Genomic DNA, 6,307 nt, shown 5'->3' on the forward strand with positions numbered 1-6,307 from the left:
AGGAGATTATGTTTATATTCTCCAAGAGAGTTGTGCAAAGTTGCAACGAGAACTAAGAAAATACAGAGAGAAGAAAAAAGGATGCATTACTGAAATTCTCAATAGAAAAAAATAGACCAACCTGGACCTGAGAAGAACAAGATGAAGGCTGAGGGGCCCATGAGAAGGGTGGCGTTGGGGGGATGTTGATGAAATTCACCAAAAAAATGGATTTTGGGAGGCAGAGCAGGTTATTCGAAACGAATGGGTCTTAAGGAGTATGTATTTTAGATGTGTGAAAATCTTATCACATGAAGTTACATAAACTTATATTACTAAGGTGGGAAAGTTCAGTAGACAGTATAAGTCATGGGCATTGAGATTAAGGTAGAGAATGCAGTTGCAGCAATATCTTCCGGAGTCATTGATATTTGCATGATACCATATTCCCACCATGTTTCAAACCATGTATATTATAATAAATTACCTTGTCCGGACTCTCCAGGGATTTGCTCATACTTCAGTAGAGGAAGCACGCAAATAAATCAGTGAAAATAGAGAGTGACAAAAATCATGGTAAAATAATATATAAATGTCCCCTGGGATCCAGAAGGAGAAATTGCCTCTAATTTGATATTAGAATGGAGCATAGAAATTTGTTCACTTTAGAGTGGTGGAAGAGCAGACCAGGGAGAAGACCAGAGTTGGTAAAGCCATGGAGGTAGAAAACACAAGATTTTGAAGGAGCTCATTATGGATTCATCACGGATGGTAAAGAGTGAATCAAATAACATGAACTGAAGAGATAGCCAGTAGTAACTTGTGAAGGTTATTGTTAGTCCTGTAAAGAATTTGAACTTGTTTTTGTTGGGGCAATCATTAAATCATTTTCATCAGAGAAGTGACATGATCAGATTTGCATCTCAGGAAGTTCAGTTAGGCTTTATGAGAAATGAACTAGAGGGAAACAAGCAGAAATTAGAAAGACTAGACAAGAGGCCATTGCAAAATCTAGGCAGGTGATGATGATGGCTTGAAACAAGAATTTTGATAGTTATTTAGGGGGTAGAATTAGTAGACTAGGTGAGTGAATGAATATAAAGACCAGAGAATAATAATAATTCACATCTAAAACACAGGTTGTCTTGACAAATGATGGGGTCATTTGTCGAGATAGTGATAACAAGTATCCAAGTAAAGAAAGAAGGATGTGATCTTGAACATACCGAGTCTGAGGTACTCATGAGAATCACGAATTGTCACCTTGACATATGAGTTTGGAACAAAGTAGAAAGGCATGAGACGAAGACTAGGAATTATTACTAAGCTTTAATTTTTAGGGTTTTTTAAAAGCATCAAAAGTAAATTAAATCTACTATGAAGAGCATGAAGAATGAGGAAAGGAGAGGTCTTCATGCAAAACCCTGAGAAACCCTAACATTATAGGCAGAGGTAGAGAAACATAACCTGTAATGGATTTAGAGGAGGCGTCTATGTATGAAGAAAACCAGAGAAATGTGGTGGTACAAACTTGAATATAGATAAAGTGGGCAGTTGACTCTACCTTGAGGTGGAATAATACTGGGTAGATGTAATAAAGGAAAGCTGGGGCAAAAATTTTAAAATTATGGTAAGACTGTTGCAGTGATCAGGAAATGGTAGCTAAGAGAGCCAAAGAAAGAAAGACATGAGGCAATAAAAAAAAGATGTCAAATCTCAGAAATTCTCAATAATGTCAAGATATAGGTAAAGAGAGTAACAGAGTATAAGAAAGATAAATATTGTGGTAAAGAGTTTTTTTTCATATATATACATTTAAAATTTCTACAAATAATGTATACATACATTCTTATTGAAAACAATTCAGGACGTACAGAACTACAAAGGATGAAACATTAAAATGTCTCCTTATTGTCCTCATTATTAACCTTTTTCCCAAAGAAATCACTCTCAGCAGTTTATCCTTTTGGAAAATTTCTACACATTTATACATACACACAGCTGTAAATGTTTTATTTGCACAAAAATGGATTGTAATATTCTGATAAAAGTCCATTAAGGTACATTGTTAATTGATGTTTTTCATTTAACAATATGTTTTAGTAAACTTTCATATCAGTATATTTTTATCTACCTCATTCGTATAAATAATTGCATGATATCCTGTATTGTGCAATGACAATAATTTAGCCATTTCCTATTGTTGGGCAATTAAGTTATTTGAGAACTGAATTTAAATGAAATGTTTCAGAAGTAAAATAACACTAGGTAGTAGCAATGTTTAGGGTGAGGGCAGTGAGTGGATGGCAGAAATAGGGTGGGGGAGGCATTGGTGATAAAAACACAGAGAGGAAGTTACCAGTTGTTCAGTGGCTTAAAACAAGGGGTACTGAGGGCACCTAGGGTGAAGACAGAAATGGAGCTGGGCTAAAGGATGGTATGCTCTAAGCTAAAGGAAGCAAAGAAGAAGGATGAATGACCAGGCGTATGACAGATATTAATGATGAGGAGGTACTCAAATTATATGATTAGGTAAAAAGAGCTGCAAGAGTTATTTTTCTTTGTTATTATTATTATTTTTTTTTTTACTAAGGTCTAAATAGAAATATCCTGGAAAAATCACTAGAGAGAGGATAATGAGAATGATGACCACTTCTTTGACCTAGAGGCAAGGAAAATAAAGGAGAAAAAGAAACATTCATTTGAGACGCTTTTATTACAATTTTTATCCTTCAGGCACTTCCAGATATCTTTTAAGGCCTGGAAGGGACAAAACAATTCAGGAAGCAGTTGAAGATAAAGAGGTTTACAATGGAAGAGAAGATCCAGGTGCCTTCAGGGAAATGCTTGTGGTTAAAAAGAGATGAAGATGAGTATCTCTGGAAAGAGGAAGAGCCAGCCAGGTATGGTAGCTCATCCCTGTAATTCCAGCACTTTGGAAGGCAAAGGCTGAGGCAGGAGGACCACCTGAGGTCAGGAGTTCAAGACCAGCCTGGTCAACATGGTGAAACTCTGCCTCTACAAAAAAAAATAATAATAATAATTAGCTGAGCATGGTGGTGGGTGTGTGTAATCCCAGTTACTCAGGAGGCTAAGACAGGAGAATCGCTTGAACCTGGAAGACAGAGGTTGCAGTGAGCCAAGATCGTGCCACTGCACTCCAGCCTGGGTGACAGAGCAAGACTCCATCTCAAAAAACAAAAAACAAAGAGAAAGAACCAAGCAATGTGGACTTGAGAGAAAAGGCAGGATGTGAACAAGGGTGCTGGGAGTATGTGGGAATATGGGGTGGCAGGTTGAGACAGCCTGCTGATTCCTCAACTTAGTCCTTCCACTGGCCAAGGAGGAAGTGGGAGTGAGCGGATTCAGGCCTCTAAAGTGTTATTCATGACCTGGAGAGAGGGCGCTCATGAGAAAATTCTGGTTACAGCAAAGAGGCTGACAATTGAAACCAGTCCCTGCAACTGCCACTTTGCACTAGAAATAGCCCCTCTCTCCTGCAGGCGGCAATGATATAGGGAGCAGTGTCTCCATACCAGGGTCATCTCTGCAAGTGATTCTCCCAGTCTGGGTGCAATTTCCTCATTTTAAAATAAGTGATTACACTAAATTATATCCATAGTCAAAAATAAAAGATTCCACATATTATCCTTTAGTGCATAAAATTTTCTTTCTTTTCTTTTTTTAGGAAAATTATACCCTCAGCAAGACTGGCATCACCGAGTAGTTTGCAGTGTTGGTTGTTCTGGGTTTCGTAGGATTTTATAGGAGGTATGGCACTTATTTAAATGGATTTGTTTCTTTGCTACTCCTATTCCATGTTGGCTAGACAGCTTTCCTTGGGGTCTCTCATCTATTTCAGTGCCATTCCATTCATCACTCACAAATCATTAATTTGCCTGTGTTGTGTTACCTCCTGAGATTATCTGTTTCTGTTTCTGAGTCAATAGAGTTGAGAGCTAATGTACATTTCACAAATATTGCTGGGAAAAGGGCTTGGAGCAAGAATTGAAGAGACTTTCTATTTTAGTATAGTATGTACCATAACAACTCATTCCTTTTATATGAGCGTGGAAGAAGGGAACTGCCAGATTAGAGGCAAGTGTATCAAAATCATTCCTCCATGTATTCAGTCAGACAGAGTTATGTTCAGCTGAACTTAAATCATAAGCAGTTATTGAGCACCAATAATGTGCCTAGCATTGGGCTTGGCTAAGCTAATGGAAGGAACATGAAACATGGTTTTTCTCTCAAAATAGTCACAATTAGTTGGAGAGAGCAAAAACCACCATGGAAACAGATAAATAAGGATCAAAAGTAAATAATATTAATTGTTAAAAGAAAAGGTATTACAAAGCAGAACTTAATTAATGAACAAATAAATTATACAGATAGGAATTGCCATAGACTTTGAAAGGAAATGGAGATATTTCAGGCTATAATAAACAGTGAAGATTTTAAGGTAAAGTTTAGTGTTAGATCTTAGTGTCTTGAGTATATAGTTTAAAGTATAGGCAAGATTTGAACATATAAACAGAATTAGGAAGGAGATATGCAAGGTGGCTGTTTGAGAAAGATCTGAACAAACACATTAGGGTAAGAAATAGCACTGTACATTTGCAGTAAAGGACATATGAGTGGAAGCATTAGGAGTTGGAGTCAGATGATGGAGGCTACGGGAGATAAGCCTGAGGGTTTTGGTTTACTCTACAAGCAGTCTTTGTTCAGGACAAGGGAAATAGAACTCTGATACAGAAAGACATTGTGAGTATCAATAAGGAATGAATAGCGCTTGAAAGCAGGAAGACCATAAGATTGATGAGAATAGAGCAAAGTCCAAGGGAATAGGCCTGAACAGATGCAGTACAGTGGGAAAAGGTGAAAGAAACCCTGGGAAGAGGAGGACTGACTCACTCACAAATGCCTATCCTCTTTCTGCTTCCTACACACATTATTCTCAGAGCCATTGTACTGGTTGATCTTTCCATCTGCCATAATCTTCTTTCATAGCTTTGCATAGGTATTTTTTGTTGTCTTTCATGCTCTCAAAAGACTGTCTATAAATGTGCCATACATTTTCTATCACATTCCACTGTCTTATTTTCTTCCTTAGTCTTCATTCATTCATTTTTTTGTTAGCTTATAGTAATATGGCTCCCTTGAAAAAGTGTAAGCTCTGCAAACGGAACTCTTGCCTACAAAGTTCATAACTGTGATCTGCAGCACCCAAAATAATGGCTGGTACACAGTAGGTGCTTAATAAATACTTGTTGATGAAGGAATGGCAGTGAGGAAAAAAAGATGCAGTGATGTAAACATCATTTCTGAAGGCTGTAATTCACATTATTATCATATGTGTAATGTGTAATAATGAGTCTGTGCTTAAAGAATTGCAAATTAAAGTCTTGATGCCAATGACTAGCTGAAAATATTACCCCTAGGAAAATTAAATGTTGTACCAAAAAATAAGAATCTTTATTCCATTAACTTAAGTGCCCATAGGACTGTTGTAGAATTCCTTCAAATATATAGAAAGAATGCTTCAGACAGGTTCTAATATACTAGCAGCAGTATCTCTAAGGTCTCCTTCCTTCCAATGACAACACTCTTATGATTTTAAGTTACTGGTTTCATAATCCAAATCAATATTCTTTTTATATAAGTACTCAGCAAGGGTAGCCACACTTATTCCACTAAAACTTCAAATATCTAATATTTATGAATGTTACCATGGGGAACAATATTCATAGCCTGTTTCAAGAACCACATAATTAAATATATCCCATAACTTTATATGCTTCGGTTTTTGTTTAAAGTTTTATGAGAGAAACCACTAATTTTTTTTAAAAAAACACACATTGAGGCACTTGTTAAGACTGAATCAAATTTCTTTAACATAATCTAACACTGTGCAGTGATAAGTCAGAAGTATAAATTGAATTTCATGTTAAACTGTGCATTTGTGATTAACTGAGGAGTGACTGAATCAAGATAAAAGTCAGTTTTATTTACATCTCTTATGCAGGTTACAAATAAAATATTGGATAGAAGGCATCTGGAACATTTCAGCATGCTTGTGTTTTAGTCTCATGAACAGCCACCAAGACAACCTTATTTGGAAGAATTAGAGTTCAAGACCATCCACACACTCTAAGCAGGAGGGTTGAGCATAGGTTAGCCTGTTTCTGCAACAGGTGGAATGACTTCCTTACAAAAGGGTAGGAAGAAGAGAACAGCATGATTAATGTACTCCAGGTGACTAGTAGTGATAAAGACACTTTGTTGTTGTTGTTGTTGTTGTTGTTTTGAGACAGAGTCTCACTCTGTC

At 36.8% G+C, this 6,307-nt stretch overlaps 1 long non-coding RNA gene across 1 annotated transcript in view; it reads left to right on the top strand.

Moving 5' to 3' along the window:
* The window catches only part of LOC105519273, a 356,472-nt gene that overhangs the window by 275,138 nt on the left and 75,027 nt on the right, over positions 1-6,307 (top strand). The window contains exons 3-4 of the long non-coding RNA XR_001002941.1: positions 2,716-2,882; positions 3,668-3,750. This is a non-coding gene — a long non-coding RNA (uncharacterized LOC105519273). The remainder of the gene's footprint in view (positions 1-2,715; positions 2,883-3,667; positions 3,751-6,307) is intronic.

Source organism: Colobus angolensis, unplaced genomic scaffold (assembly GCF_000951035.1).
Source record: "Colobus angolensis palliatus isolate OR3802 unplaced genomic scaffold, Cang.pa_1.0 Scaffold342, whole genome shotgun sequence".
Taxonomy (NCBI): Eukaryota; Metazoa; Chordata; class Mammalia; order Primates; family Cercopithecidae; genus Colobus; species Colobus angolensis.